This window comes from Dysidea avara, chromosome 7, assembly GCF_963678975.1.
Source record: "Dysidea avara chromosome 7, odDysAvar1.4, whole genome shotgun sequence".
NCBI lineage: Eukaryota > Metazoa > Porifera > Demospongiae > Dictyoceratida > Dysideidae > Dysidea > Dysidea avara.
The window spans coordinates 34,545,218-34,555,690 of record NC_089278.1 but is presented as its reverse complement, the minus strand read 5'-3'; the positions used below and the strand labels follow the sequence as shown (position 1 = coordinate 34,555,690).

The 10,473-nt window shown below is 38.4% G+C and overlaps 1 pseudogene; it reads right to left on the bottom strand.

Moving 5' to 3' along the window:
• Positions 1-2,880: 2,880 nt before the first annotated feature.
• On the bottom strand, positions 2,881-5,505 carry LOC136261195 (uncharacterized; annotated as a pseudogene).
• Positions 5,506-10,473: the final 4,968 nt, after the last annotated feature.

Here is a 10,473-nt window from a genome sequence, read left to right as displayed (position 1 = left end):
TGACATTGATGCGTATAATCGGAAAAAAAATTCGATTCACGGACAGCCAGCATTTATAGACTAGATCTGCAATCCATCAACCATTCGTTATATTGGTGGTGAAGGGCAACTCTTCTACTTTCTAAATATCTATGGTTTATTTATTTTAAATCCCTTTCACTATGAATTACAACTGAAATAAAACAGGATGTCACTGGAGTAATGATCGCACGTGATTTTGTATTAGTTCCAGTTTTGTAATTAGTGAAGCGCGGTCCGCAACGCGTGCTTTTGATTGCACGTCTACTGGCATTGACTGAAATGACTAATTCCCTGTTGAAGTGGTAGGTATTATATAGTATAAAACAAGCAGTTTTTCAGCTTTTATTAGCATGCGCGGATTTTTCTGGTAGATTGAAATCCACACAATTTCAGCTAGTGGCTGGTTTTTGATTGAAAAAGGTTGCAACTATGCAAGTACAACTGAGAACATGGAACAAAGCTCAAGAGGGAATTCATTGTACATAGCTGCCTACCCAGTAATAATAAAAATAGCTCACTGAGTACCAGGCAAGCTTGTCTGTCCAGTTAGTCACTTTTAAATGCATATAAACATCTCGTCACATTAAACTATGTTGAAGCCACAGATAATTTAACATGATCACATTCTGCTCTGAACTAGCTAGCTAACTCTACACAATTCACAACAGTTTATCATAAACAACTTTTGTCCAAAAAAAAAATGAACATCTGAGTGTAATTTAATTTCAACGAAAGTAATGTATAATCACAACATGACTCAGTAAATAGTTGAAACATGTTTATGTTTTGCAATCAGAACAATACCAGGAGCCAGATGGCTTCCTTGATAATCCAACACAATTAAAGTGGAACCAGCCAAGTTTGCAGCTTTTGTTTTCACACAAAATCATTCGACCATATTCTTCTTCACGACATATACACCATAGTTGATCATCTTCTTCTTCAATGATACTTATTTCTTTACTCTTCTCTTGATCCACTATTAAGAAATCAACAATGCATTACAGTAGAATCTCCATATAATGCACACTGTGGGATCAATCAGTGATTGCATAAGAAGGAAAACTTAAAACATATTTACTCAGATTATGCCACACACACTCCCAAATAGTACTGCAGTGGTGAGTGCTTTCAAATGTTTTTGTTTCAGTAAAACAATAAATATATTCAATTACATCACACCCTTGAATAGTGTAACACCCCATTTTTACTGCTATCATTAGCCATCAATGGCATTTATTTCCATCACTTTGATAGGCCATGACAGTCAAATTTCAATTACTGCTTCAATGTTATAGTCACCAAACAATGAAAGGAACAAGCCAAGCCATGCCGGATGTAGGTGAGCACTTGGAGAAATTACCACAGATAAACACTGTGACGGCAACTGGTCCAACTTGATACTTGAACTGTCATTACCTAAGAAGATATGGAAGCTGTTTTCAAGACAGAGGTTGGCAAGAATATAGTTGAGAACACTGTCAACAATCTAGCCAATTGCTAAGAGACATGATGTGTCCAATACTCATTTCCACTACTGGCGTGCTAACATCCAGAAACCACCAAGATAACCAGAACCGCGCAAAGAAAAGAATCTACCCAGGGGCGGATCCAGAGTCTGGAAAGAGGGGGGGCACCTTGCTGAAAAAAGTTGAAGAGCAAAAAAAAAAAAAAAAAAAAAAAAAAAGGTCACAACAATAATAACTAGTTATCCTTTACCAAATATATTATATCACGTATGTTATGTAAAATAAAATCCTATTTATAGCTTCATAAGTAAGCTGCACTACCTCATGAACATTGTGACTGCTTTATTAGAGTAATTGACTGCTCTATTAGGGTATCTCGATCTTGTATGCAATTTCTTGAAGGGGGGGGGCATTTGCCCCAAATACCCCATCCTGGATCTGCCATTGCTACCTATGGTAGGAAGCTAGTTGCTCCACTATTAATACAGCACTGTAGAGTTGTTAAATGACCACTGCATGTTGAATTATCAAGCAATTTGTGTGCATTTTTATTTTAAAATTGTAACTACTGTGTGAAGCAATTTTACATATTGAAAATTTGCATTGATGTCTGTTATACACCTGGAATTTATCAATTTTTAGTGGTTGATGATGGCTGTAGGTGTGACATACTGGTCAGTAATTTGGTAATCTTCTGGTAATTGTATCATGCAAGCTAATGGAATTCCAGTGATTGAGCCAAGGTTCGGATAAACGATTACTTTGACTCTGCACATTGTCCTCTGTTACTGGTCAGGGGAGCCATCTATTGATACCAAACTTGGTACACAAGAAGATGAATACCTCTGCCAAAAATGGAATACCTCTGCCAAAAATTGTGTTCCAGGAATGTTTGGATGAGAAGGTATGTGTGGCAGAATGAATGTCTATTAATTGGTTGCTTACGTTAGATAAGTAGCAATGTGTTGTGCCTGTTAACAGGATAGCTAGTAGTCAGTAGATTTAAAATAGTAGCAGCACATCCTCAGATTATACTGCAGTGCAGCACTAATCACCCATGTGGTAAACATCCAAGTTATGCGGTATTTAGGCCACATGTATAGGCATGACAATGTTTGTGTGGCTGATAGTACTGTGCCACGAACTTATAATAAGCTGTACAATACATAAGCAGTTTTAAACTCTTTGGACATACCACAGCACTTTTAGCTGTGAAAAGGGCAGCCTCCTTAATTATATAAGTAATACTGAGTAAAATTTGATCTGCATCAACTGTCGTGGCAGTCCCAGAAGTGTGCATTATTTTGGGACCATGCAGTGTTAGGAAAAGGGTTAGACATTTAGGCAGCTAATTTGGAAGACATCGCTCAGTTTAATATACTACTGCTAAGAAAAGTCTTACAACTTCACAAAATATCAACATTGTATATATGTACATCATGCATGTAGCTATAATGTAATTTTACTTTTCTCTTTTACACTGTCCAATGTGGTAGGGGGTTGACTGGGAGCTTTAGCATTGTTGGCTGCTGTAATGTAAGAAAATTAGTTTTTACAATGCACAATACACATACATTGAGTATACGTATCCAATGCTCTATATTCCTAGAGTTACCAGTACATTTTCACATTTATTAATAATCACAAAGATCATTCCAGACACAAGGGTGTGCATTTAACTTTGGCCAGCAAGCACAGTGCTGTTGTACTATATTAAAGAACACGGCTGATAACCTAGAGGGTAACTCAATGAGAACAGCATCTGAGAAACCAATAAGAGGGGTTTGGGCAGAGTACCACTCAGAATTATCAACTGCATCTCACCATATTAACAAGTATATAGTGTACAGTTACAAAACAAGGCGAGAAACAAATTAATAGCATGCTCTGTGTTAATTTGTAAAGAGCTGATAAATTCAAGGAATAGTATTTACAGGGAGTCTAGTTAGCACAGCATCAACTTGTTACATAAGAAATTTAGTTAACTATGAAAGAAGCTATTACAGTATTTGGCAGTTAATACATACAGTACACATGATTTATAAGTAAAGTACCATAATGTCTAATTGCTATATAGGTTTTGCAAATGATAAAAAGCATTACTACAATACTTTGTTGTAAGCACCATGCCCTTATTGTAAAAAAACAAACAAAACAAACATTCAGTTATATACTTGTCAGTCAACAATGTAGCTAGATAAATAAGTTTTATAGCCAACAAAATTTATCTAATATAACTAGTAATAAATTCCTACCTTTTTTCTTTTCTTTATCCATTCAACCTTCTCCTTTTCTTTTCTCTTCTTTTCTGCTTCATCCTTACGCTGTCTCTTCCTCTCAGCTTCTTCTATCTTCTTCTTTTCTACTTCATCCTTACGCTGTCTCTTCTTTTCAGCCTCTTCTATTTTCATCTTTTCTTTCTCTTCTAACATTTTAAGGTTCTCAGTACTTGTTAATATGCGAGCTGATGTTTTAGGGTGTTTGGCAACAATCTTGACATCTATATGTTGTGAAGACAGAACTTTAGAAAGTGCTGATAAGCGCTTCAGCAGAACAGGAATACTTTTAGCAGCACCATCATTCTGAGTCTCCTTTGCTGTAAGTCCCTTGTCAGCAGCAAGATCAACATTTTCCAAGTGCTTGGGCACTATCTGTACCTCAGAATTAGGCTCAACCTCTTTTGATGTATCTTTGGGTGGTATCAAAGACTTAACCACTGGACACTCCTCTACAAATCCAGTGCCACCTCCATTGGTATTTTTCCATCCTCATCCAATACATTACTTTTATCTGCTTTCAACTGAAGCGACTGATTGTAGCGCTTGTCATGAGTAAGATCATACCCTTCCTCATACCTACGAGTGAAAAGCGTAGTTTCTTCTTCGTTGAAATAAGTTGATGATGGTATTGATTTGCTGCTTGATGGACTGTAAATAGGGAGGAATTTCAACTTTGTGCCTTTGACCAGATGTTCAGGATTAAATTTTGAAGGTGTTAAAGCTGCTAGTGGTGTTAAAGCATTTCTGTTAAATGGGAATATTCCAGTTGTGCGAAAGCCTGCAGTTATATTGGCCATGGTCATGCTTTGAGCCCATGCCTTAGCAAACAATTCTGAGAAATTGTAGCGTGTTATGACTTTACCTGGGTTGTTTGTCATGTATTCATGGCATACCTCTTTCCAAGCAGCCTTCAGTGGCCCAAAACACCCTTTGTCTAGTGGTTGAGTCAAATGGGTGGAATGAGGTGGTAAACAAAATAATATTACATCCTCCTTTGCTGCCATACGAACAACACTTGGTTGTAAATGTGTTGAGTGACCATCCATTATAAGTAGAAGAGGTCTACAGGAAGGTGCATGAATAAGAAAATGATGCTTGAACCATTCTTCAAAGAATTCGGTATCCATCCATCCATTTGATAGTGCATACATGGTTCCTGGTACTTCCCCAAATGCATATTCTGGTCTCAAAATTTTTCTATCAAGTACCACTAATGGTGGAATTGCATATCCAGCAGCACTACAGCAAGCAAGAACTGTGATCTGAGATTTATCATTTGAGGTGACAGAAGTGGAGTGCTTTGCGCCTTTTGCAACCACGATTTTTGGTGAAATTGGATTTAATGACATTCCTGATTCATCTAAGTAGAATATCTGATTTGATCTGCCTTCAAGCTCATGATCAAGCAATGTTTGCTGCAACAAGTCATAGTAGTGATTGAGAATTTCTGGTTGGGAACAAACAGCACGCACATATGATAGTGACTCAGCCATGCGTAAAGCTAAGGTGCCATGCCTCTTCATAAATGACTTCCACCATCCTTCTCCAACAGTACGGTTTATTCCTTTAGTGGAAATTACTCTTTGAACTAAAGCGAGAACCTGTTTCTAACAGGCATATCCCATTGATGCACAGCCTTCTAAAAATGACACCATTTCATCCTCTTCTTCAGCACTTAGGAAAGGAGGCGGACCAGGTTTATTCCCTGTTACTCTGCATGCCGGTAATTCTGACATAGAGCGTACTTTTTGGAATGTTATAGGTCACTGCTGCTATCCGAATTGATTGACCTGCACGGACACCATCGCATGCTGCCTGCATGTGTGCATCATCCCATTTAGTGTACGTTGATGGTCTTGAGGAAGGTATCAGTGGAGTATGAACGCTTAATTCTGAGGAACGTATGATTCTACTCTTGGAAGAATTCTTAGCCGCTATAGTCTGAGCTACCATCTAGAAAACAACACACAGAATTCTTTAAGTGATAGAGTTTACCATCATTGCAAACAATATCAGGCAGCCTATAGATATGGTTAGGTACCTGGCATGAAATATATACTGAATGTTCAGTCGTACTGAATTCATAGCGACTAGACTAGCTTACTGCTATAGCTTTAAAAACTTATAGGCCTACATCAAATTCAGATCATACAAAGATTTATAAACCCCAGGTTTATAAGTCTACGGGATTACATACAGGTATATAGTACTGCTAGCTAGTCCGCATCTATAATGGTGTTGTGCATGTCAACTCACGTTACCAGTACCATGTATGGCTATTACCCTCGCATCATGCACACTCTATATACCTTTACTTCACTTGAACGGCGACAAACCAGGTAGACTATAGTCTAAGCATCAATTAGCAACTGGAGTAAGAGAAACTTTGGCCCGCGCTTCACTAATTACAAAACCAGAACTTATACAAAATCGCGTGCGATCATTACTCCAGTGACATCCTGTTTTATTTCAGTTGTAATTCATAGTAAAAGAGATTTAAAATAAATAAACCATAGATATTTAGAAAGTAGAAGAGTTGCCCTTCACCACCGATATAACAAATGGTTGATGGATTGCAGATCTAGTCTATAAATGCTGGCTGTCCGTGAATCGACTTTTTTTTTCCGATTATACGTATTAATCGGAAATGACTTTGTAGGGCTGCTGCCACCAGACAAAGAAGCCGAGAAAGCTGATACTTGGTGTGCAAAGTCCCACAGCCTTGAACTATCTAAAGACATATAATTTGTTCAAAAATTCCTGTTGTAGCTCAAGTAATCGCGTCCGATTTTGGAGCCCGTCCGATATTAGGTGAGTTCCTCTACGGGCACAATGTGGAGTCTATGAATTTTATAAACCTGATGGCCCGGGCTGTAGCGCACGAGCGAAGCGAGGGCGCTACTAAGGGCCTGAGGGTTTATAAATTTCATAGACTCCACATTGTGCCCGTATAACTGTTTTAGACTCTATTTCACATTACACTAAGATTACTTACCTCATCCACGGCTGTTTCTGCTGTAGGCTCGGCAAAAGCGGCCAGTTTTTTTTGTGATAATACTAGCGCTATGGCAACTATACGTCCTCACGTGACAAAATAATAGCACTCGTTAAATCACTGCACATGAACAATGCATAGCGATTGGATAAACCTAGATTTTGAGCATGTGTTAAATTGTGCCTGAAGGCATGGAGTATATTAGAAAACAAGGTGGAGTATATGAGATTTATTACCCACCCAAAACAGCCTAAATAGAGTCTAATATGTAATATTATTATAGTTACTTTATTTTTTGGGTAATATGTAACTCTAAGTAGTTCTGTTGCAAGTAATATGTAACTAGTTACTTGTAAAAGTAACTGTCCTAACACTGGTCATTACCAAATAAGATGTATAATTGGAAAAAAAGTCAATTCACAGACACTCACCGTCTACAGATCAGACTTACATCCAATCAACAGTTTTATAGGCTCACTTTGCACCATTTATTATTATCAAGACACACGGTAGTGTGTCGTGCGGCCCAAGATGCCGGCACGTAACACCCGTGAGTATATTGACAGGAAGAAAGAAAACGCAATTTTCGCACCTCCGTAGCTCTGTGCTTCCTTGATGAAACAAGACGATTTTTGCGGTGGACATGCCCTCCAACTGCAGCACTCCACATTCCAAATTTGAGCGAAATCGCTTAACGCGTTCCCGAGATATGTGACTTCAAAAATTGGCTCAGTTTCTTCGGTTTTTTTTTCTTCTTATTTTTCTTTTTCTTGTCACACACTTACAAAAACTGCTATAAAACGCGAACGCCACATCCGATTGCCTTGAAATTGGCACACAGAAGGGGGATATAAAGGCGCATCTTGGTACCAACTTTGGCTGGAATATGATAAACAGGCCAAGAGTTATGAACGATTATTCACGAAACATAACACCAATATGTTGTCACGCCTACAGGGTAAACCGCGTATGGGAAGAAGCTGAAAATCAGTGGGTGAATAGGTTAACTATTGAAGAAATCGAGCTAAAAAACAGGAAGATACAACGAAAAAACCAACAGTGTGTAACAATTACGCAATCGAGATTAGCTAATAAAAAAAACCACTGCTTGCCACGCCTACCAGATAAACCGCTTGGGGTAATGCTTTGAAAATCGTTGTACAGATGGAGTAATCATCTTAGAAAGGCTCATCAATGGTGTAGAAGAATCAGACTCAAAGCCACGGAGTTATAACACGAAATCCAACTTGGTGCAGATAGTGCGAGATCGAGATACTCTAATAGAGCAGTCATCCTAATAGAGCAGTCACCCTGAAGAGAATTCAAGAGATCAGCTAGAAACAAGAGACTTGTATAGAGATCAGCTACACACAAGTCACCCTGTAGAGAGATCAGCTAGAAGAAATTACCTTGTAGGGAGTTCATGCAACTATGGAAAGAGATAGTTCAGCTAGAAGAAATCACCTTGTAGAGTTCAGCTACAAAGAAACCACCATGTAGAGAGTTCAGCTACAAAAAAATCGCCCTGTGGAGAGATCAATAGGAGAAGTTACCTTGCAGAGAGTTCAGCTACAAAGAAACCATCATGTAGAGAGTTCAGCTACAAACAAATCTCCCTGTAGAGAGATTAGCTAGAAGAAGTTACCTTGTAGAAAGTTTAGCTACAAAGAAACCATCATGTAGAGAGTTCAGCTACAAACAAATCTCCCTGTAGAGAGATCAGCTAGAAGAAGTTACCTTGTAGAGAGTTCAGCTTCAAACAAATCACCCTGTAGAAAGATCAGCTAGAAGAAGTCACCTTGTAGAGAGTTCAGTTACAAAGAAACCAAGATGTAGAGAGCTCAGCTACAAACTAGTGACCTTGTAGAGACATCAGCTAGAAGAAGTTACCTCGTAGAGAGTTCAGCTACAAAGAAACCATTCTTTAAAGAGCTCAGCTGCAAACAAATCGCCTGTACAGAATTCAGCTACAAACAAATCACCCTGTAGAAAGATCAGCTAGAAAAAGTTACCTTGTAGAGAGTTCAGTTACAAAGAAACCACCATGTAGAGAATTCAGCTACAAACTAGTGACCCTGTAAAGACATCAGCTAGAAGAAGTTACCTTGTAGAGAGTTCAACTACAAAGAAACCATTATTTAAAGAGCTCAGCTGCAAACAATTCACCTATACAGAATTCAGCTACAAACAAATCATAATGTAGAGAGATCAGCTAGAAGAAGTTATCTTGTAGATAGTTTAGCTACAAACAAATCACCCTGTAGAGAGATCAGCTAGAAGAAGTTCACTTGTAGAGAGTTCAGCTACAAAGAAACCATCATTTAGAGAGTTCAGCTGCAAACAAATCACCCTGTAAGAAAGATCAGCTAGAAGATCTCACCTTGTAGAAAGTTCAGTTACAAAGAAACTACCATGTAGAGAGTTCAGCTACAAACTAGTGACCCTGTAGAGACATCAGCTAGAAAAGTTACCTTGTAGAGAGTTCAGCTACAAAGAAACCATTCTGTAAAGAGCTCAGCTGCAAACAAATCACCTGTACAGAAGTCAGCTATGAACAAATCACCATGTAGAGAGATCAGCTAGAAGAAGTTACCTTGTAGATAGCTCAGCTACAAACAGATCTCCCTGTAGAGAGATCAGCTAGAAGAAATTACCTTGTAGAGAGTTCAGCTATAAAGAAACTATTCTGTAAAGAGCTCAGCTGCAAAAAAATCACCTGTACAGAATTCAGCTACAAACAAATCACCTTGTAGAGAGATCTGCTAGAAGAAATTACCTTGTAGATAGTTCAGCTACAAACGAATCACCCTGTAGAAAGATCAGTTAGAAGAAGTTACCTTGTAGAGAGTTCAGCTACAAAGAAACCATTTTGTAAAGAGCTCAGCTGCAAAAAAATCACCTGTACAGAAGTCAGCTACGAACAAATCACCATGTAGAGAGATCAGCTAGAAGAAGTTACCTTGTAGATAGTTCAGCTACAAACAGATCTCCCTGTAGAGAGATCAGCTAGAAGAAATTACCTTGTAGAGAGTTCAGCTACAAAGAAACCATTCTGTAAAGAGCTCAGCTGCAAAAAAATTACCTGTACAGAAGTCAGCTACGAACAAATCACCCTGTAGAGAGATCAGCTAGAAGAAGTTACCTTGTAGATAGTTCAGCTACAAACAGATCTCCCTGTAGAGAGATCAGCTAGAAGAAATTACCTTGTAGAGAGTTCAGCTACAAAGAAATCACCATGTAGAGAGTTTAGCTGCAAAGAAATCATCCTGTAGAAAATTTAGCCACAAACAAATTGCCCTGTAGATCAGTTAGAAGAAGTTACCTTTTAGAGAGTTCAGCTACAAAGAAACCATTCTGTGAAGAGCTCAGCTGCAAACAAATCACCTGTACAGAAGTCAGCTACAAACAAACCACCCTGTAGAGAGATCAGCTAGAAGAAGTTACCTTGTAGATCGTTCAGCTACAAACAAATCACCCTGTAGAGAGATCAGCTAGAAGAAGTTACCTTGTAGAGAGTTCAGCTACAAAGAAACCACCATGTAGAGAGTTCAGTTGCAAAGAAATCCCCCTGTATAAAATTCTGCCACAAACAAATCACCCTGTAGAAAGATCAGTTAGAAGAAGTTATCTTGTAGATCGTTCAGCTACAAACAATTCACCCTGTAGAGAGAGCATCTAGAAGAAGTCACCTTGTAGAGTGTTCAGTTAC